Source organism: Melospiza georgiana, chromosome Z, assembly GCF_028018845.1.
Source record: "Melospiza georgiana isolate bMelGeo1 chromosome Z, bMelGeo1.pri, whole genome shotgun sequence".
NCBI classification, from domain to species: Eukaryota; Metazoa; Chordata; class Aves; order Passeriformes; family Passerellidae; genus Melospiza; species Melospiza georgiana.
In genome coordinates, this window is record NC_080465.1 from 7,420,736 (window position 1) to 7,444,605 (window position 23,870).

Genomic DNA, 23,870 nt, shown 5'->3' on the forward strand with positions numbered 1-23,870 from the left:
TGCTCTTCTCAACATCTCGGGGCTGCTGTTTGCACAAAATTGGGATGAATTTAACTCAACAGAGCCATGACTTGTGTGTCCAGCTTGTCATGAACACTCATGTGGCAACGAACAACACAGAGCTCTCAAATCACATCATCACAGGTCATGTCATTCATGCTGGGCGTTGAGGAAGTCTTAAAAGCACCAAAGACACAGAAAACGGGGTGGAAAACACTGGCATCATCATACTGCTGGTATCTTCATGGAGGAAAATCTCTTGAATTTCTTAAGGTGGCTTTTGGATTTCTTAAGGTGGGAGCTTTCCAAAAACTAGGAAAACTGCTCAGCACTGGCTGCCCAATTGTGAATGGTTTTCTTGACTTGGCAAAGCTGGGGTGTTAACAATGGACTCCGTCCTTGGTTCAAATCACCTGCCCTCATCTGCAGACAAAAGCACCACCACCAGCAGCAGAAGCTACTTCAGTCAATTTCCTCAAAAAGCTGTGTTAAATTTGGGAGAGGAAAAGAAAACACATCAGACACTGTGGATTATTGACAAGACTCTGAGGAACAGTTCCAAAGCAAAGGGCAGCAGCTTCTCTCTGGGCCACTCCTTGTGCTCCAAGGCAGCCGGGCTGCCCTGGCTGCCCAGGACCCTGCGCCCCGCAGGCTCTGCAGAGCTGCACAGCGGGGAGGCAGCTTCGGGCACCTCAGCCCCGGGCAGGAGTGGCTGCTTGCTCGGCAGGGCTGCCTGTGGGCAAAAGCAGGGTGCTGGCCTTCTGCTCTTGGCCCTAGCCTGGCCTTGCAGGGCTAATCCTGTTCCCTGGCTCAAATGTGCTAAAGACAGACTTGTTTGTTTCCAGCTCTTCACAGCATTGATGTGCACTGCAAAATACCAAAGGACTAAGACCTGAACAACAGACCCTGACTGAAGTCTCCACAACAGGACCTGAGCAAAAGCTGCCCTCTAGATGATCTTTCCAACCCAATGTTCCACGTATCTCCTCCTTAACCAAGTATTAGTGTCAAATATATTGTTGCATCCATTCACTGGTGAAACACGTCTGCATCTTTCTGCATGAGGAAAAACTGACAAGGCCACACCTGGCCTTGGTTCCTTGGAGCCTGCCCAGGGCTCAAGGAGAAAACCAAGAGGAGAATGAAACCAGCTGTGCCCCCAGCAGAAGCTCTGGCACATTGCTCGTCCAGCACTGTCAGAGCCGGGCTACTCTCACAGCGCACTCGGGAGCCTCGTGGCCGGCAAAGGTGGAGGCACTGCAGCATTTCCCAGTTCCCGGCCGTGGCTCTGCAGGGCTTGGCTGGGACAGCTTCCCCCAGCTGATGTGCCGCTCTGGATGGAGGGGAAAGCATTGTGGTACCAGGTGATGTATCTTCCTTAATAACCAGAGGCACCCTTTTGTAGGAATGCTGAGTTCATTGCTTAGCTTATTCTTTCCTCACTATTTTTTGCACTTTTGCATGACAGTAAATTACACTCTTCCTTCAGATGGTGTCTGTGTCTGCGTCTCTGACCCTCCCCAATATCAAAACAAACACACAGCCAGTTTAGCACGAGACCTGCCTCTCTGCCAGCCCATCTCTTGGCAAACACCCCTGGGGGCCATCTCCACAAATGAAATTCCTACTTTGCAACTTCCTTTTCTGCAGGCAAGTGAGAAAAGGAGCCACTCCCAATTCTGGCTACCTCCGAAAACCAGCTGCTTTCAGCAGTCACAACCCTGAAATATCAACCTCCTTCCTTAACCTGCCCACAGGGAGCTCCCACCAAGATTGTTTTGTCCAATGATACCCACAGAAGAGCTGGAGAAGGGAGCAGATTGAAACACAACTGCTTCAGAGTTTCAACCTGCCTTTATCAAATGAGCACACACCAACCTGTCCCAAAGGGAAAGCAGGTAGGAACGGGAAGCTCCTCTCCCACAATAGCAAACTCTGTGCTTCCTTCTGTTCCAGCTGGAGAGTGGAGGCCATGGGCTACACGTCACTTTGGGAAGGAGCCCTGGGAATTGGCGTGATCTGGGAGGGCAAAAAAAGGAGCTCTCCAAAAAGTAGGAAAGGATCCTCTGGAAGGAATAGATGATGACAATATTTCTACAGAAAAGCGAAAAAAAGGATAATTGTAGCATTTCAAGAAGTGCCCAGACTGAAATTGGTTTGCCAATACGACAACCCCAAAGTCTCTGTGGTGTGTCAGGAAGCTCAGAAATGAACCTGCAAGGCTTGGATAAACATCATTGCTGTCCGTCCCCCAGAGCACAAGCAGCTCCCCAACAAGACTTCAAGACTAAGGGACAAAGCTTCCTTCCCCCTTTAGCTCCCCACAGCAGCTCTAGGGAGTCTCTCTCCCTTGCAAGATCTCCTTTGTCAATCTACAGTGACAGGAGTTGGCTGCAGGAGGCATTTGCATTGGAACTCTCCCCAGAGAAGGGGAAGAACAGGAAAAGGTGATTCCTGAGGAATGAAAATAGCAACGCTGTTTGGGAATACACCAGTGTGAGTTCACTACAACTCTAGGCCAGAAATGCTTTGAAGAAAGCAACATCCATCCATGGGGCTGCACTTTGGCTTTGATGTCCATGCTGACAAAATTGCTGCCCCGTCCTGCTGCTGTAGCTGACACCAAATCATGAGAAATGCGCCAACTCTGCCAAAGACAGGATGACATGCTGAGATGAAACCAGCTAGCCTGCAAAAAAGCAGTCCAAATTATTATTTTCTGAGTCCCGCTTTTCATCTTTTCCCCAGCCAAGCCAGAGCAATGTCCTTCCTCTCTGTCCCCGATGGTTGCCCAGGCATGGGATGCAGCATGTGGACAGAGCCTGTCACTGCTCCCAGTGCCCTGCCGTGCCCCTCCCTGCCTGCCTTGCCCTTCCCTGTCCTGCTGGAACCTGCTGTGCTGTGCCGTGCCGAGCCGAGCCCGGCCAGCGGTCACGCATTTCAGGAATGACCCTCCCTTGTGCCGGCCGCCAGCGTAATGAACATAGCACTTTCTAACTTTGACTAGTTAGAGAGCCTTTGTCCGTGATTTTCAGTTTTAACAATTCAGGGAGCTTTTGTTTTCCCTGACAGAAGCACAGTTGCTGCCAAGGGAAGCACACCCAAAGACCAATAGTGACCCAGCCTTCCCTTTGCTTCCCTTTTCCTTTCCTCCCTGCTACACAGCGCTCTCATACCACGACCTCAGTGCTGCCTCACCTGAGCATTTTGAGCTGCCTCCACGCCATTCCAGGCTAAGTGCAGGTGCTCATGATTCTGAGGTTTTCCTAGCTTCTTGGGAGAAAGTGTTTGCTTCATCTGGACTTCTTGGCGTTTCATCAGAGAAGCCAGGAACAGGCAAATTTCATCTCCACTGTGAGCTCTTCATTCTGCTTGTTCCCATGGAGCTTAAATGCCAACCTGAGCTCATCGTTCCTCTGGTACCAAACTACACCATCACAACCCTTCCATGGCCTCTCCAGAGAGGAGCAGCTGCACATCTTCAGAGCAGCAGTTGCCAGCCCGCAGCCCATCAGGGAGGGAAAGAGCTTCTACCCTTGCTTTCCAAGCGGCTCCTGGTTAATGACCCTTTCAAGTGTTTTCCTGCAGTGCTCTATCATGGGTAGATCTCAAGTGAGAAGCAGGTAGAAAGTGTCAAGTTGCCTAGGAAGGGGGACCTTGAAAACAGAAAGATTCTCTGCCTCATTTTCCTGTCCTCCCTGCAGATTTGGAGGGGTGTTCTGGACATTTTGTAGACAGACTCTCTGTAGGGGTACAAGGGCACGGTGAAAGATATTGCCTAACAAGTGGTCAGTGTTAGGTGCACTCTCCTCTTTCTTTGAATGAAGCCAAACTGGGACTCTGATAGGACATTGCAGATGTTTAAGACTGCCTGCCCTGCAAATCAAGCCGTGCCATTGAAATGAGCTCTGTGTCCCCCACAACAGCTGCAGCTGAAGAATATGGCCTCACCCTCAAGGCTGTTTACAGAATAAACTCACAGTACAAGTTTAGCATGCATGTCTATAGATCTGGGCTCTTCCTGGGTGAATCCATTTTCTCTGGTCTTTTGTGATGAGGAACCAAATGTAGCCAAATCCCAAAGCTGCTGGGAACATGCAAAATGCTGTGATTCTAGGGTGTTTGTGTGTGTCTGTGTTTGTCTGTGCTTCTATATCAGATTTCTGGTCCATGCTTTAATCTATGTACATGTCGATTTGGATAAATATTTTTAAGAGGAAGAACTCACTCCTTCAATCCCTTGGGAAGTCTGAATACATTTCTGGAATGGAGGTTGCTGTGTGCTTCCTGTGATGTTTGATCCAAGGCAGCACTAGAGCTCTGTGTCCCAAAGACACATTTTGGAGCCTGACCAATGTGTTTGGATTCTTGCAGCCAGGCCAGACATTTCAGCCCCCAGCAATCCAGCTGCCAGTGCAGGTTCTGCAGCATGGACAGCCACAGCTGGCTGTGGAATACTCCTGGGAAAGAGGAATTGCCACCGCCGGATCTGGACATGGTGCTTGAGACACTGGAGGAGATGTTTTCTCCCTCTGCTTGGGCAACTGCATTGGGCAGGGAAGAAAGGGGCTGGACTGAGAGCTTGTGAATGTTGTTGCGTGGCTGAGAACAAAGCTTCTGGAGTTCAGCTGTGAATGGACAAGGAAGGCTTTGCCTGGTAAAGCAAGACTTCCTAAAGAAGAGGGAATGAAAATGTCATCCAGAAGTAAGGATTTGAGCAGCTCTGGGAGGAAGCGCCCGCAATCCTGCAGTTCTGCACTGAGCCAGAGCACAGGTGTGAGATGCAGAGTGTTTGGCAGAAATATTCAGGCCCACCAGGCCAGCCTGCTTTGTGCTCTGTGGCGCACAGCAAGCGCTGTGCAATGCAGCTCTGAGCTCCTGGGAGAGAGGGAATCAGGGATGTGCCTGAGGTGAGTCAAGGGGTTAGCTGAAAATGTAATTAGGATAATTGAAAAGTGCAGATGAGTTGAGGGACTTGAACTGGGATAGTAGATGACTGTTGCAGTGTGTTTGTTAAGTTTATTGTATTGCTCCCCCATGTTCTGTATTGCTCCCCTCATTTTATGTAAATGGTTCTGCCCTCCCCAGTTTTCCCGCCATAGCCCTGCCACTCATTTTGTTACTATAGTTACTCCCGCCCTTGGTCCTGTCAATCCCTCAAGTTATATAATTCCTCCTCCCCTTCATTTCCTTATATGTTTACTTGTTCTCCTCCCTGGGTCCAGTCTATAACCCCGCACTCCACCTAGTTTTCCAGAAGCTTCTTCACTCAGGGGGTAGTGATTGTCTGTGGTCCCAGGGCCCCTCCCTTACTTTGTATCAATTAGGTTTTCCCTAATGTCTGTCATGTTGTGTTCACTCCCTTATGTTCCCTTTTTGGTTCTTTGTCAACCCCTCCCTGATACACCTCCTCCCTTTAAAATCTTGCTTCTCCTGGCAGTCAGGGTCACTCCCTGGTTGTCTTCTTGGGATCTGCAATAAATCTGAGTTTGACCTCAGAGAGTGTCCAGCTCCTTCTTCCTCGTCTTGGCAGCAGCGAGCCCGTCCGCAGCAAGCACAGCCCGAGGCCATCAGACGCTGAGGGGTGCTTGCAGGATTGCAACTGGGTGTTTGGCCGACCTCAGCTAGCCGGACATTCGACCTCAAAGGCCGGACACCTCGCCGCAGATAATTGCATATTTTAGTTAAGATTTTAAAATGAGGTAAGAAGCTAAGTTAGTAATATAACTAGCAGAAATGACACACCTTAGTTAAAGAGTACCAAATATATTAGGAACATAAAGCTAGCAGTGACAGGGATAGATGAAGCAATTGTGAAGGAGCAGAGACCATAGAAATACCTTGCTTTAAGAATAATTGCAGAGTTAGGAGAGGCTTGGACCATGACCAGCAGGTCAAAAGTCTTGCCAACTGGCTATGGGAGAAGAGTTCACCATGAGGAAGACGGCTTTGTTCCTCCCATACAACCACTCCCTCATTTCAAAATCCCACCAACCCAGTTAAGGGAGTACAATTGTGTGTCGCAGACATTTTTCCACAGAAATCCTTTCTTTCAGATTTCTGTGTCTTCTGGAAGGCAGAGGCCTCAGAAGGGAAGGTAAACAATTGTTATCAGCTGCTGTGGAACGCAATAGGATTCCCCTTGACTGGCTCATTTTCTATGTTTATAATTAAGGGCCAATCACCAGTGCAAGCTAGGGGACTGAGTCCCTGGGCACAACTTTGTTTGGGATTCTTTTCTATCTATTCTTAGCTTAGCTAGCAGCTCTGCAAACCTCTCTCTATATTCTATTTAGTATAGTCATAATGTATTATATATCATATCTTAAGAAATCAAGCCTTCTGATCAAGAAACAAGATTCACCGTCTCTCTCTCACCAGCTGCGACCCACACAGGTTGCTGTAATAATTGTGCAGCTCTAATAGATATTCAGCTGATAAAAATACGATTCAGGCCGGTAATAATGATGTATTATGGGTCCTTAAAAACCTGATGTAATACCTTTTCTGTAGAAATAGAGAGCAGGAGTCTGCAACTCCTTGTGCATGTCTTTGGAAACTAGTTCACATGTATCCAGCGCTGCAATAAATACCCTTTTTTTCTACTATAATTAGTTGAAGAGTCATCTGTCTGTGCTTCAGGGGTTACGCTGGAGTAGTGAACTGATTTGGAAGGGAGCAGAAGAGTTTCAGCAGGCAATTTTTGGAAGAGATGGAAGCCTCTTGTGACTGAAGGGAAAGCCATTTGGAATGGAGTAGTGATCCCAAAGTCTATACAGTACTGCACCAAAGGATTAGACCCTTCTCTCTTCAGGACCTTCCAACTGAGCACTGCCTAAGTTCTGCTTCACAGGGCTCACACCTGTGTTGCAGGGCTGCTCTTCCTCTCAGCAATAATGGCTTAGCTGTCCCTAGCTGACATATTGCTCACGTAAGGTTAGTCTCTTCCAAATCCCTTATAAAAGGATTTTATCTTAGATCCCCACATTTTGAATGCATGCCTGCATGCAAAAAAACCCTACAATACAAACCTTCATGGCATAAAAGCAGACTCCATTTATCAGACCCACAGCAACTGCATTAAAAAGTGGGAGTATGAGCCCTTCTTCAGAATTTTCTCAATCATGCCTCCTTAGTAATTTTTGGGAGATAACTATGCTGCCCCTAACAAGTCCAGCTTACTTAGCAAGCGGTAATTAGTCATGCATCCAGCTTTCCAGCAGTTGTGTAGCATTTTATCCAGAGAGCTGGTGCCTGAACATTACAACCAGCTTGTGATTTGTGTCTGCTCACTTCTTTTCCATGTTCTAAAAAACTAAGAGCAAGTTGAGCCAAGAGCAATAGTATCCTTGTGAGTGCATCTGAACACACTGGACACTGACACCTCATCCTATTGCCTAAGTTCTCCCATGGAAGATTCCTTGCTCTTTTTTTCTCTGCCACCAAAGGGGATCTGCAGTCCCTGCCGGGCACTGCTCGCTGTGTGTTGTCAAGGCAGAGGCGATGCTCTGGTGCACCTGGCGCAGGTGAGCCTCGGTCCCGGGCAGGGAGCGATGCTCCGAGCTGCCACGGATCCGGCGGCGAAGCCGAGCGGTGCCGTGGCCTGGCTGGGAAGCCGAGCGGCGCCCGTGGCGTTGCCTCCCCGGGCAGGGCTGTGCTCTCAGCGCCGCCGGGGCTGCCGAGCAGCGCTTTCCACGCGCCTCCGCCTCCGGAGCCAGCCCCGCAGCCGCGCTCTCCCGAACCGCATTGACCCGCGCCCGTTCTCGGCCTGGCTGCAGGACTCCCCGAGCCGGGCATCTCCCCTCTTTCCAAGGCTCAGCCCGTCCCCGGGTTCTGCCCTCTCTCCAAGGGCTGTCTCCCCTCTCCCGGGATGCCCCCTCAGCCGGGCTCTCCTCCCTGTGCCCCGGACTCTCGCCCTTCTCCCAGGGCTCTATCCCCGCTCCCGGCATCTCCTCTCTCTTGGACCCTCCTCGGTCGCAGCCTGTTCCTCCTCTCCCTGGCTCACCCCTTTCAGGGGATCTCCCGGCTCCCGGGCTCTCTCTCTGCTCCCAGGCGGTCCCCGCTCTCGGATTCTCTCCTCTCCCGTGCTCTACCCCGTCTTCCTGGGTCCTCCTGTCTCTCCCGAGAGCTGCCCCTTCTCTCGGACTCTCTCGCCTCGGTCGGGATCTCCCCCTTCTCGGCGGTGGCTTCTCCCTCTTGCAGGATTCCTCCCCTCTCCCAGAGTTCTGCCCTCCTCCCAGCACCTCTCCCCTCTCCCGCTCACTCCTCCCTCTGCCAGGTCTCTCTCCCCTCTGCCGGGATGCCCGCCCGTTCCCGGAGCGCCCCATGCCCCCGGTCCCTCGCCGCCTCGGCCGGGCCGCTCCGGGGCCGCGCTCGGAGCGCAGCGGGGCCGGGCCGGGGCCGCCGGGGCCGCGTCAGCTCCGCCCCGCGGGAGGAGCCGCCACAGCGCCCCGGCAGCGGCCCCGCGCAGGCGGAGCGGCCCCGGCTGCGCCCGGAGCTGGGCCTGGGAGGGGCTGCGGCCTGTGAGAGCTGCTCCGGGCTCGCTCCGGACACGAGGAGCTGCGACCTGTGCTCGCTTTGTACCCTCAAGGCTGCCGGATGCCTTGCAGTGAAGCTGGAGTGCCCGGGCTATTCCGCTCTCTTCTGGTCCTCAGCTGAGTATTGCTGGCCGCGGGTCTCTGTACGAATCACGAAACTGACGGGACTGCTGAGGAACGCGCCTGGAGCTGTTTGTTTTCCAGCATCAGTCTCATTACATGGTTGTTACAGTGGGAAGATGCCAGCAGCTCACATCCCTGGCAGCAGGCAATGAACTTAATGGTACAACTTACTTGAAAAGTTTTTTGACCACTCACACAAAGCAAAAGCATATTGACAGTAGTTCTGTGCAACCACTATAAGCACACGTATCTTTTGTTAAAACACTGCTTGCTTATTTCAAACACTATACCTGCTTGTAAGCCTTAAAACACAATGCACAGAGCTCCATTATTAAGCTTAGAAGTTCCTAATATCTTGCTAGAGATACTTTTCTGTAGCTTAGGGAGTCATTCCAGCCAAGCGTTAATACCCTGGTGCGTCAGTATCAATCAAATTAGAATGAGGAGCCCAATTCAGCTCCACGGAGCAGCCTCTGGACTGACTGACAGAAGTTCCCAGGCAATGGGAGCTCTCCTAAGATACAGACATTGCATTGGTTCAGAGTCTGGGGGCACAGAGACAGACCAATGAGATGTCTCGGCCTGGGAGTTTTGAATGGGCTAAATGGACTGTGGGTGCTGAAGGCAATAAACGAAGCTGTTTGCTGATGACCAAAGGGAATTCTGTTTTGTGTTACATCTCAGACATATATGAATGTCCTGGATTCTACAGTAATAGACACAAACCATTGTTCTATTTGTCCTTACTTTTCTACTTCCTATATAAATTTTCTGCTGACAAATCTACCGCTTAGCTCTAACCAAAGTTCTGCTTTCTCTGAGGTGTGCCTTTTGCAGCTGTCCCAGAACCCTCTGATTTGAAGGATTCCCACAATTCCCCCTCACGGTTCGGCTAAATAGAAGCCTTTGTAACCGTGTCGTTTATTAACTACCTTGCATTTCATAGCTTTACTGTAGTATACCTGCTTGTTACTTGCTTAAAGCATCCTTTTTGCTCGCATTAAGCCTTGCTATATTCCAACACAGCAATTTTAATGCTGTGAAAGTCCAGTCAGTTCAAAGGGCAAAAGTCATGTCTGATAGCAATTACAAGTGATTGTTCCAAAAAAGCCTCGCCTGTTCTAAGGTCTTAATTCTAAACCTTCCTCCATGTCTATACCTTCATCCACCATCTGTGTGAGATTTTGAGAATTCTCTGTGAATCCATTTCCTGCCTCTCTCTCTTGTGTGATAAAAACTTCTTAGATTGTTTTGTCCATCATTTGTCACACACACCGACGTATGCAAGGTATTACTACCAGTATCACTGCCAAAACACCCAACATATGGAGACCTATTCTACAAGGTCCCCTTAGCCAAGGTGCAAAGCTCCATCCTTGGAACAAATCATCTAACCAGGACCCACCATCTTCTTTAATTGGAGCTGTCAAATCTTTCAGCTTTTGTATGCTTTTGGGGATGAATACAGAGTGATCAGACAGGTTCATACAACACAATCCTTCAAATTCCTCACAACCATGTCCTTGTGCCAGTAAAAGAAAATCAATTGCTGCTCTATTTGGAAGGGTGGCATGTCTAACACTATTAACGTCAGTCAACATGTCACTGATTGCAGTGGATGTGCCATTAGTTTGTTTACTCAGCCAACATGCAACCTGATCTAATTGTTTCAATGCCATTGCTGAAGCCAGCTGGGGTAAAAACAAACCTGCTGAAACCCTTTTCGCAGCCTTCCAAGGCGTGAAATCACTTCTACAGTTTTCACAATAACGACGAGCAGATCTTGTTCCCCTTTGTTTCTTCTTAATGACCACTTTGGCAGTAGGCGCAATTACAGTGAGCATCCCATTGCTACATGGGCCACCTTCAGGGCATGATGGGATGCGCTGCCAGGGCCTATCTACACAGGTGAACCAACATCCTTTTGGTAACTGTCGTGGATATTGGTCAGCTTTAGAAAGCAACTCTCAACATTCTTAATAATTACACCAAAACCTTGAGTTTCTGTATGCAAAACAATGGAGAGTAACATTGTGCTTTGGAGGATCACTTTCTCGCTAATCATTAGCTGTAAATGTAAGGCAAAAATCCATTGTTAAAGGACCAAGGATTTCTAATTCTTGGGGTGCAGGTAGTGCTTTGGGAAGTTCTTTTTCCCAAATGTTACAATCCTATACAGGGCTCCTCCCATTGTCAATTTCACCAGGCTTACTATTGAATTGCTTTTTGACCAAGGGCAAATTCTTTACTGGCACACTGACTAGTCAGGTTGAGAAAGGCTTTTCTGTTCCGAATTAGACAAACACATGGTATCTGAGCCTGCTGCCTTGGCTAAGGTTACCCAGACATTTGGTTGTGGTTGTTCCACAGACAAATCTACACTACAAATTGACTAAAACTCTGCACTAGAAGAAGCAATCAAAACTGACATCGTAGTAACATATGATTTTGCAGCATCCTTTTTGTAAGCTAATTGTTGGCTTAAGCTCCTGCCATATCCTTCTCAATTCAAAAACATTACTTTTGACCTTTAATAAAAATTAACCAAACAAAACCTACGCTTTCTCCAATAGAGCTCTATGAAACCAACAAGTGACACATTTATAAACCACATAAAATCAGAGTTGGCAGGTTCCACCGATGCACAAGGAACGTCAGGTGTGACCCGTGATCCCTCTGTTTGGCTCACGCCTGTGTACTTGCTTCTACGGTCTTGAACTCGTCAACTGTCCTGGGGTGCGATATGGTTTGACATTTTTTGCTGGGGCCCACTTAATTCCTGCACCTGTAGAGACAGAAGCAAACCCTTTGTCCAAAGTGATTAATCAGAAAGGACCTTCAATTGATCCTGTCCCAGGGTATCTAATTAAAACAGAGGGATTTTCTTTCAGTTTTGCCTGTGTGTTATTGTAAAAATGCCTAGAAATCGGTGGATCAGGTTCTGCAGCAGAGCTGTTTAAGAAATTAAAACATGGAATTCTTTGTTTAACCTCATCTGTGGTGTGACCTTGACTCCCCCCTCTCTTGATCAAGAATGCGTTTTCATGTCTGATGTGTCTTCTCAGCAACTGCTTGGTTGTGGGAGAATGTGGAATACCAAGTATATGACGAACACTCCAATCTTTAAAAATGTGGCCAATTTTTGAGATATATATGTGGGATCATTGTCAGCTTTTTCTTCTTGGGGCACACCCAATGAAGCAAAAGCTCTGCTAATAATGTTGACAGGCATGATCACCTGCTCCCCCCGTGTGAAGAGAAGCAAAAACTCCACCAGAGAATGTGTCCACTGAAACATGAGTATTGGCAAATTTACCAAAGGAAGGCTATTTAGTGACATCCATTTGCTGTAACTACAGGCTTTGCAAACCCCATGGGTTGAACAACTCTTTCTAGAAACAGGAGTCTGCACAAGGAGACAGTCAGGGCAAGTACTAATGATAGCTTTAGCTTGACTTTTGGAAATTTGAAACATTCGCACAAGTGCTTGTGCGTTTTGGTGAAAAAAGGCGTGACTCAGTTTTGCTTGTTCCAAAATGTTTGGCAAAGTGTTGGAAATAGGCACTGTCAGTTTGTCCGCTCTCGCGTTTCCTTCCACTAAAAATCTAGGAAGCGAAGAATGAGCCCTGATATGAGAAGCAAACTGTGGATTAGCTGGTTATTGTAAAGTTGTAAAAAGCCATGAAAGCCAATGATATCAAGTGTCATTACTAGGATTCTTTAGAACTGATCCTTCTATTCTTTAACCACATTAGCAACAAACGCAAAATGTGTGAATAAATTAAAAGGTTGTGGGAAGAACTGAGAGGCCTGAACCACAGCAGCAAGCTCAACAATCTGAGCAGATCCCTCTACTATTTGAATATCCGATTTCCAAGTTTTAGTTGGGAACTTGGTTTGGTTCAACCAAGTAATGTCTAATTTGTGACTTCTGCCTGATCTCTTTAGTGAAGAGAGTTATTATATTTAAAGGTTCTTTACTTAACAAAGGTTTCTCTCTAAAACTCAATTTTGCCTGCAATAATTTGTGAGCCAGGTAATGAACAGAAGCAATATCTGCAAAATTTAATAATTCTCGTTGTAAATCATCAGAATTTGCAGAATTTTGCATTGCCCAATCAAGATAATTCTTTTCAGTGGTAAATAGAGAACTGCAAATTCTTCACCTGCTAAACTTAATAACCTTGTTCTGGCCTTAATCAGAATTTGTGTTATCCTCTCTAAGACTGTAAAAATAGTCTTTGGAAACCTTGAGGGAAGAAAACCCCATTCTATTATCAACAAAGGATCTCTCTCAGAAGGATCTGATTGAAAAATGACAGAACAAAGTTGCATCTTTCCTCCTAAAATTGCAGAAAAGAATGGCTTTTCTGGAATACAGCAATGAGCTTGTTGTCTTTGGAGAGCCTCCATGACCTTGTCATGCGCTGCACAAGCTTCAGGTATTAGAGTTCAGGAGAGTCAATGGCGCAGCTTCCTCTCAACAAATTAAAAAGTGGACCCAATTCATCGTTGGTGATTCCCAAAACATGTCTGACCCAATTGATTTCTTCTAGAAGCTGTTGTAAGTCTTGCAGGGTGTTGACACTGGTCCGGAGCTGTATCTTCTGCAGTGTAATTGTTTTTTCAGTCATCTTCCATCCCAGATACTTCCAAGGTGGAACTTCTTGAATTTTGGGTATGGAAATTTTAAGTCCAGCATTTTGGATTTCAGTAACAACACTACGACAAGCTTGCTCCATCTCTGGCTTCGTTGGAGCTGCGATGAGCAAATCATCCCTGTAGTGTGAAATCACGGATCTTGGATACTTCTGTTGAAGTGGAGACAAAACTTGTGTGACAAAATATTGCCAAATTATAGGCAAATTCTTCATTTATAAAGGCAATGTTTTCCAGTGCTATCTCTGCAGGGTTCTCTTTGATTGATGACTAGAACTGAAAAGGCAAATCTTGGAGCATCATTGGGATGAAGTGGGATGTGGAAAAAACAATCCTTTAAATGAATGACAATGAGAGGCCAGTGTTTTGGGATCATTGATAAAGAAGGAAGTCCAGGTTGAAGAAGTCCCATGTCTTCAGTCACTACATTGATCTTCATGTCATGAAACAACCTCCAGGAGTCCAATGTCTTCCTGTGGATGACAAATACTGGTGAATTCCAGGGACTCTTTGTGAGTGTGATGTGACCTTCTTGTAATTGCTCCTTTACCAATCATTTAAGGCTATTTAATTTTTTCTCTGTTAAAGGCCATTGATCAATCCATATAGGAGGATCAGTTTTCCAGTTCAGCTTTCAAGTGGCAGGTTTTGACGTGGTTTCCATTACAGGCCCACCTCCAGTTCTGCTCCACATTGGGACAGGACGTCTCTCCCCCAGACGGTGAGAAGCTTCTGAACAAGAAAAGGACGCACCATTGCTGTCTTTCCTTCAGGACCTGTAATGTTAGTCATGGATGCACTTTGCAAACACACGGTAGCATCTGCAGTCCCTGTGAGGGAAGCTGCAGGAGCTACTAAATCCCAATCTCTGGGACAAAACATGTGAGAGATTACAGTGAAATCTGCACCAGTATCCGGCATGCCTGTAATGTAAATTGTTTTACCAGAGTGAGTCAGGCAGCAAGTCAATTTTGCTTGCTTGCGGTCCAAAAATTGCACCCAAAAGACCTCAGGACCTGAGCTTCCAAATGGCACAGACGGCATTGAATTATCTGGTAAGTTGTTTTGCTTGGCTGTACTCATGGGTAGAAGAAATGCGATACCTATAGGTATTTTTGGTGGAGTCGCTATAGGAACGTTACATGCAAGATTTAAATACATTGGTTTATTGTTAAAATCTATTGAAACAACCGCTGGAAGGACTGCAAGTCTGAAAATTTTGGTGCTAGCTCTACCTAGAATCAAAAGCTCTTGTCTTTGCTGAAAAAACCCGATAATTCCAGTAGAAATACTTTCATATCAGAAATTATTTAAAAGGTGTATCAATTTTTGAGGGGGCCAATTCAAACCTTGTACGTGAGGGTATTGACCTGGGACCATTTGAGGGATGGTTGACTGAGGGATAAATGACTGAGGTACCAATGCCATTTGACTGGGTAATTGACTGTAAGAAGGTCACTACTTGTGTCCAGGTGCGGTGATAATCTGCGCTCTTTTTTCAGTTTAAGGACAAAGCTTTGCCATCGATGTCCAATTGAGAACGACAGTACTTAGCAAGATGCTTCCCTTTCCTACACTGAGGGCAAATAGAAAGTGGTTTAGGTTTGATTGTTGTCGTAGGACAATCTCTTTTCATGTGTCCTGCTTTACCACATGCAAAGCCACAAGCCTTTTTATCAGAGTCCAACTGTATACAGTACCAACAGATTTTTAGAAAATGTTTCTTTGTGCTTCAAGGGCCTTTTCAAGCTTTTCCGTTTTTTGTCCCAAATTTTCTCCCAAAGCCTTTCCCAAATTATCTCCCATTGGTTTCCTAACTTTTCTTAAGAATCTGCAATCTGCTTTCCAAAAGCACTGACTTGCACGTTAGCAAGATATTTTGGGGAGATGAGCTTACTGCAAGCTGTTAGCATCTCTGTTACACTTGGAGGCTGATCAAGTAAAGTTATAATAGTTTTTTTTTGCATTCTTCCTATAAGTTCTTTGATCTCAGGGTGAGAAGGAAATTTTGAATTGTGCATTTACATCGTTATGAGCATATCTTACAGGTAAGGCAAGGAAGTGTTTATTTGAATCCAAATTTTTTCTATATTTTGAATACTATTAGACCACTTAGGTAGTTGCAATGGAAGGTCTACTGTCGATTTAGACCATGGTTTTTTTTCCTTTTCATCACTCCTGTATCTGATCCATAAGAACAGGAAGTGTTTTCAAAGCAATCAGCTGTTCCATGAATCCTGCCAAAAAGCTCCAAGTTCTCGTCATTATGATGAGAGCTGTAGAAGTGATTTCACGCCTTGGAAGGCTGCAAAAAGGGTTTCAGCAGGTTTGTTTTTACCCCAGCTGGCTTCAGCAATGGCATTGAAACAATTAGATTGGTTTGGATATTGGCTGAGTAAACAAACTAATGGCACATCCACTGCAATCAGTGACATGTTGACCAATGTTAATAGTGTTAGACATTCTACCCTTCCAAACAGAGCAGGAATTGATTTTTTTTTAACTGGCACAAGGACATGGTTGTGAGGAATTTGAAGGATTGTGTTGTATGAACCTGTCTGACCACTCTGAATCCATCCTCAAAAGCACACAAAAACTGAAAGATTTGACAACCCAAATTAAAGAAGATGGTGGGTCCTGGTCAGATAATTTGTCCTAAGAATGGAGCTTTGCACCTTGGCTAAGGGAACTTTGCAAAATAGGTCTCCATGTATTGGGTGTTTTGGTAGTGATATTAAAAGTGATATTAATACCTTGCATCCTTCAGTGTGTGCAACGAGAGATGAACAAAACTGTCCAAGAAGTTTTTATTGCAAAAGAGAGAGAGGTAGGAAATGGATTCACAGACAGGTGCTCAAAATGTCACAGAGATGGTGGATGAAGGTATAGAAATGGAGGAAGGTTTTGAGTTAAGACCCTGGAATCGACAAGAGATTTTTGAACAATGACTTGTAACTATTGTCAGGCATAATTTATGCCCTTTCCACTGACTGGACCTTCACAGCATTAAATGGCTGTGTTGTAATACAGAAATGCTTAGTGCCAACAAAAACATGCTTTAAGCAGATAAGAAACAAAAATATTATAGTAAGGCCACAAAACACAAGTAATAAATGACACAATTGGTAAGGTTTCTTTTTGGGTGAAGAGAGAGGGGGAATTGAGGGAATCCATAAAATTAGAGGGTTTTGGGAAAGCTGCAAAAGGCAGGCCTCAGATACAGCAGAATTGTGAGTAGAGCTAAAGCAACAGTAATGAGATAGGTCAGCAGAAAAAATTATTTCAACTGTAGAAAAAGCAAGGGCAAATCGAACAATAAGCCTGTGTATTAATGCTTGTCTGAATAGCTCTCTAAGCTGCACAAAGTTGATCTAGCAAGATATTAGGAAGGTTGAAGCTTAATAGTGCAGCTCTGTGCATTGTGTTTTAAGGCTTACAAACAGGTACTGTATTCGAAGTAAGCAAGCATTGTTTCAACCAAAGCTACGTGTGCTTATGGTGATTGGATAGAACTACTATCAATATGTTTTGCTTTGTGTGATTTGCTAAGAAGCTTATATAGTAAGTTGTAACCTTACGTTTTCTGGCCTGCTGCCTGGATTGTGAGCTGCTAGCATCTTCCCATTATCATAATCATGTAATGAGACTGATGCTGAAAAATAAACAGCTCTAGGCACTTTCCATAGCAGCTCTGTCTTGTTCCAAGTCTGTAAATAGCCCCCGGCCGGCGTCACTTGGCAGTAGTGTTGCCGCAGCAACTTTCCTGAGAGCCCTGCTAGGAAGGGCTGGGGAGGAGAGCTCCAAGTTCTTGGCGACAGGAAGAAAGCCAGAGCCTGCTAATTCACATCTGGATTCACTAAACTGGATCTTTTTAGATTCATACAAATCGGGCTGCTCTCCAGCTGTAGACCCTGACTTTGTATTTGTGATGCTTTCCAATGGACTGTGAGAGGTTCCACACTGTATCCCTGCCCGCAGGGATACAGCTGGAAAACTCTCAGGTCCAAGAGCAATCTCAGCATGCCTTCCCCCATGACCCCAGCAGCCAATGAGACAGGCTTCAAGGCTTCTGAATGAACTGTCTGTGCCTCCCCAGCAACTTTCCTGAGCTCTCCCACCTCCACCCCATCCACCTCTCTGGGCAGAGCCATCCCTGCCCTGCTCAAGCCCTGGCTGCCCCCTGCCCCCTCTGTCCTCCCCCCTGCCCACTCCCCTGCAGGCAGAGCCAAATCCAAAGCCCCCCCACCCGCTGTAACTGGAGGCTTGGGAGCCAAAAGTGGTGAAAATCCCGGAAAGTTTTGGCAGAGGAATCTGTATGAAAAGAGTCCTCAGAGCTCCAAAGCAAACTGCCAGCCTGAGCCTGATCCGAGGGGGTGAGTTCCCGGGAAGGGCAAACAGTGACAGGAGCGACCCTGCAGCCCCTCGGCCAGGCAGAGCGGATCCAGGCTCCCCTTGGCTGACCCCACCTGCACAACTTCAGAATAAGATCCGGCCGCATCTTTTTCAGAAGAGCAGCAGAGCACAGAAACAGCAGCTCCTCTTTGGCAAAGCCTCCCCAAACATTAATCTCCTGGACCCGTTTGATTCCCAGCCTCCCTAGAACATGTCCCATGATCCCCCAAACTCTTGGAATGCAACAAAAATCCCAAACACTTCTCTGGGAATTCTGGGGGTGGATGATTTCCCGGAGGAGTTGGGACGATGCCTGGTTGCAGCATCAGTGACTCAGGGAATCCTGGAAAAAGCAGAGAACATGACCAAAGCTGGAAGCTGATCTGATTCCCCTTTTCTGGGCTTCGGGGTGCTGTCCACACTGCCTGGAGAAACCCTGGACATGCCAGGGCACCCTGAATAAAATCCGAGATTCCCCCAGAGAAGGATGAAGGTCCAGCAGCACTCAGAATTAAAGTCTCAGAGCCAGGTGTTCTGTTCTGATGTTTGAGAAAGTCTCTGTTACAATCATTCTGATCAAAGCTCTCCATTAAAGCTCTGGAGACAGGAGTAAGTTTGACCAAAGACTCTTCCTTTTTGAGAGAGACTAGATTGTGAATTTTCCACTTTATCTGGTCCCAGAAATCAAAGGTAAAATCAGACTTCAAGTCTGTATTTTGAGTATTCACTTTTACCCAGATTAATTATCTTTTAGTTCACGTTTTGACATGTCCGAATGTCCTTGACCCTGTAAAATTGCCTCAAGCTGGTAAAAGACATCCCATTCTGGTTTAGAGAGATGGTTTCCCATCTCATTGCCCCTGGAGTTGCTACTTATTACTGACAGGGGTATCAGCTACAGGCAGCGAAGGGGACGATCCATTCCTCCGTTTAACAGCCTGGGCCTCTGGCAATGGCACTGTCCATGGTCTTCTTTTTATTTTTATATTCCTCTAGCCTAGAAATCCTCTTCACTGAGAAGCAGCTTTCCCAAAACCCTCTGATTTTAGGGATTCCTACAATACACCACATAATATATATTTTAATATATGTACTGTAATAAATAGAATATATAAAATGTATCCCTGATCTTTTTCTCAGCCAGCAGGCCTTTGCAGCGAGTTCTGAGCCAACGTGGGGCTCTGCTGCCAGCCCAAAGCTGCGCTTCCCTTGCCCAGCCTGAGTGCAGGTGGGGCACGTGCTGGGCATGGCTGGAGATTTGCATGGCCAAAATCCTCCAGCATTTACATCTGCCCGTGGCTTTGGGTAGCACAAATTACAACACATCCATCTCACTTGACAAATGGCATTTCTTACCAATTGCTACACCAGTGCTGACAAAACAGAACAATACAAATCTTTGTTAAATTTTACAAAAGTAATTTATGTATTTGTTACAACACACTACTTAAAAACATACAAATAACAACTTCTGGTAACAAAAACTAATTTATTGCAAACCTCTAAAAACACTCACTGTACACAGAGATCAAGGGAAAATTAACAACCTCTTTATAGCATATTATGGCAAACATACAGCCCATATACAAATACGAAAATATCACTATTTGCCTGTAATACCAAGTACTTTACAAATAGAATTCCACCACTATACAACTCCAGACACATTTAAATAGAACTGAATACATAAATAACCACTACAATATACAGATGTGAATACAGATTAAATGTTACCTATTACATTCAAGCAGCAGATACATAAAACAAACCTATCTATAAATAGACAAACAGCAGTACCAATCTAAATATCTGTACAACTGCATCAATACAAATATACAGCATACATACATAGATACACAGTACATTCATAAATGTGATACCATATGTACAGAAATAGGCCTGAACAAATAGCTGGCTACTTATGTACAAATCCATATAATAATCCCTGTCCATGTGCAAGTCCGTGTATCTTTAAACAGAGCTCCAAGCAGAGGGATCCCAGCTGCCCCATCTTCAAAGCCTCTCCCTCGGGCTCCTCCTCCCATGCAGAGCAGCTCTCCTGGACAGCGACAGCAGATGGGGCATCCGGCAAGCAAAGGGAACACTGAGTGAGTATGGGGACGTTTCCCTTGGCAGCAGCTGCACTTCCATCAGGGAAGAGGAAATGTCAGAGCCTCCCCAGGAGGGTCAGAAGGAAAAGCAGCCGAGTGGGTCGGGCTGTGGTGAGCTGTCCACCTCTTTCAGGCATCCCAGTTGCTCTGAGGGAACTCCCTCATGTCACGTTACTGAACCACCTCTGCATTTACCAAGATTGTGGCTCCCAAATCAATCAGTATTTATGTCTCCAGCTGCTTGCACCAATGACAGGGAACGTCCTCTAACAGTGCTGGGGCACAAAGTTACCTTCCACAGGTCATCTGACGGGGCTTTGTGCTTCCTGTGCTACCTGTCTTTCTCCTTACCTTCCACTTGGAATTTTTACAGCATTTGTTTCTTTCCCCTTGATTAGCGCTAAAATGCACGTTTCTCTCCCAAGTTTGACTTTCTTCAGTGATCCTGTCAAGCCTTTTCCCAGCAGCTTTTATCGTGGAATTGAGTGTTAATTTCAGCAATTTTGGTGATTTTATGTGAGATTTATGCAAGTCTCCTGTTCATCAGGGCACCATTTAGGAAGGTACCAAGGGAAAAAGGATGTTTCTACATGTCAGTTCACTAGTGGAATATTCATGGACAGAGAGAGTGATTAGCTGAATTTTACATCTACTCGTAACCTGAGAGTGAAACAGGTGATTTGGGGAGAAATTAAAGCCAGATCTCTCCTTCTACCAGCCTCTTTTCAAATGTAAAGTAAATAGAGCAGGGTGAAGAACTTCATAGTTCAGTTCCTGAAGTGCCTTATTAAGGTGCTCTTAAAGTAACCGAGATAAAATCTGGGCATGCATTCCTAATTTCCAGACACTCATTGTCAATTTCATTGACTCTGAAAAGAGCAGAGATGTGCCCATCATACCTGATCAATCCATTTGGGGATGTTTTAGGTTCAGATTCTTTGAGGCTTTAGATTTTTAGGTCTCTAGACAATGCTTCCAGGAATCTAAATAGCTTTCAGAAACTAAACTTTTCTCCTTTTTTCCTCAGTCTTTGCACTCATGTGCACCAGAAACATTCAGTGAATGGGTTCCACTCTAATCCATCTCCAAGATGAATCTCCCAGCTGTGTTCACACTGGTGGTTCGTATGTCTCTTCTGCACAGTGCAATTTTAAAATCTTCATTCCTTATTATCTCTGCCCTTCTTTTTCTGTTTTAGCTTGCAAATGCGTGCAGATGTATCAGAAATGATACACTTCATTTCTAATGCATCACTTCCTGTCTAGTAATTTCATTTCATCCTGTTCTGATGTTACGCTAGCCTTATAGGTTTTATTCTCAGTGGACTCCTGTTTTCTTGAATGTAGAAGTTCTATAATGCAATGCTCTCATTCACCTGCTTTCATGAAACCCTTCATTAACATTAGCACAAGTAGCTGTGTGGTTCCTTCTGCTTTGTAGAAGACTTGGGAAACTCAAGTCCTGCTGAGCTACAAAAAAACATACATGGTGCTTGGTAATTCCCCAATCAGCTTAAATTAATGGTTAAACAACTGCAGCTTATTCACTTCACAAAAACTGGGAGAAAAGACATTGCAAATATTGAGGAATGCACTGCAAGGTTGATGGGCATCCCTCAGTTACCCAGACAGACTGATCTCACTGGCAAAATTCCTTCTTTTCCAAACGTTTTCATTTGCTTTGCCTGTACTTCGTACAGCTGCAGGTCACTTTTCCCTCGATTTAAGGAAGAATCTTGGCAGGTATTCTTGGTGATATATCTTGCTAATTCTGCCCTTGGAGGAATTTCTGAGTTCTGCAGTCCTTATTACACGCCCTGTTGTAAAAGACTTTGATGCTATTTTCCCTCTCTCTGTGTTTTCACACATGTTCAACAAGTTTTGCTTTCTAAGATATTAATCACAATATCCCAAAAGATTAAAAAATGCCTAGTTATTTTTTCCCTAAGTATTTACAAAAGAAAAAAAAAAATCTGTACACATGCTGGATGTTAAATGCAAATAGAAATAAACTAGAGAGTTCCCCCAAAAAAACTTTAGAAACAAACCCATGTATCCTATAAAACCCAGGGTATTCATCTACAGTATACAAAAAATGGGCACGTTCTAGAGGAGAAATTTTTTGCAACGGTTCTGCACAGAATTCTATGCTTTCAAGCTTTTTGCCCTTCAGGGGCAGTGCCATTCTCTGAACTGGAATGCTCTGAGCATGTTCTGCTCACCACGGCAGCTTTCTGCTCTCCCCTGGTACAGATCATCCTCCCAGCAAAGGGGGAGTGCAGCCACCACAACTCGCAGCTCCTTCCCACACAGAAGGAACCTGAAGGACAGAGATGGCTTTCACCAGCTGCTGTGGGTTCTAACAGTGCCACCTCAGCTGCTGAAACCCTGAATTTCTGTGTTGCAGTGCGTTAGTTTCCAAGTCAAATGATCTGTTAGCTTGTGGTATGTTCAAGTGTTCCCCGACTTACTGCAGTTAGCTTCTCCCCTGTGTTATGCCCTCCTACCCAAGTGTCCCTCAAGCAATTCCCTCCCTCCTCACCGGATTTTTCCCTGTCTCTCAAGACAACCCGGCCCCTTGGGCCCATCCATCAGCCCAAAGCCTACCCTTTGTTCCAGAAAGTTCCCTGTCCCTCACACCAAGATCCAATCCCTATCCCAACCCTCTCTCCTCCCCTTCTTCTGATTTGTTGTAGCCCTCGAATCCACACCCCGAGAGTTGCTTATTGGTTACTATATGGTGTCCACCCCCCGTTTTGAAAGATTTTAAAAGCCGTGGAGAAAGGCGCTGGAGGTTCTTTTAATCTCTGTTCCCCTTTGGCAAACTTCTCCTGGCAACCTTTCCCCTGCCTCTCCTGATAAATTAGCTGCACTTTACACTGTAGAAGAGCTGTCTCTGCCTCCTTCACTCAGTCCTCCAGGGGTCTCTATTGCTGGGCAGCTGGCCTAGAGGTTCTGGCTCAAGCAAAATCCCAACCTAACCTGTTCCTCATTTTTGCCACTATCCCTGGAACATCACAGAGCTAGCCAGGGCTTCAGAGGGCAGTGACAGTGACCCACGCTCTGGCATGTCACAGCCCTCAGAGCCACACCTGCCAGGCCACAAGCCCCAGCCCTGGTCCCCACTGCTGGCCTCAGCGGTTCCTGGGCATCCTCAGCCTGGGTGCAAAGGCAGCCACAGGAGCCTCCCAGGGCGCTCTGGATCCAGGCTGCAGACACCCTAAAGCCGGCACTGAAAGGGACATGGATGGGGACTGCAGCTGGATCTTCCAGTGCTCACCAGCCCTGGCTGTCCTCTGAGTGAGCCCAAACCTCACCTGCAGCGCCTTGAGCACATTTACCCTTGTGGCCCATCCTGGAATGTGGTGTTCCCACATGCTACACCGGCCGTTTGCAGGGAGTGACCAGCTCCCAGCTGCTCTGCTACCCCAACCTTACTTTCTCTTTTGCTGCAATGAAGTTAACGGGTACACTCATGAGAATTGCAGCACAACATTTGCTTATCAGGAATCCTTGCAAAAAACTTCCACTAATCCCTAGTTTTTGCACAGAAAAGGAGGTTCTGACAAATCATAAAGCACTGGCAGGGCTCTGGCATAAGTATTGCTGAGTCACAGGCTTCCACCCATTGCTGTTGCCAGCTGCTTTGCTGATATTTTAGAGCCAGTTCTGAACAGGGGCTGCTGCTGACAGGGTAGGAAAATTTGCATAAATGAAGGTACAGGAGACTAGCAAAAAAACCCCAAAACAAACAAAAAAAATCCGTAAGAAACAACAACAAAAACAACAACCACAACAAAAAAATAAACCAACCAAGAAAACCCCAAGGGGTGTAATACTTAGAAATACAGAAATACAGAGCACAGTAGAAGTCCTTGGAGATGGTTCAATAGAAAATGCCACCAGCAGTGAGCAGAGCCCGAGGCTGCTCACTGCCACCACAGGGGCTCCTCAGTCCCCTGCTGCTTTGTGTCGATCTCTGCTGGGCTCCCTCTGTTCCTTCAGCAGATGCAGCCCTGCCTGCACAGGGCTCCATGCTCTGGTGTTCC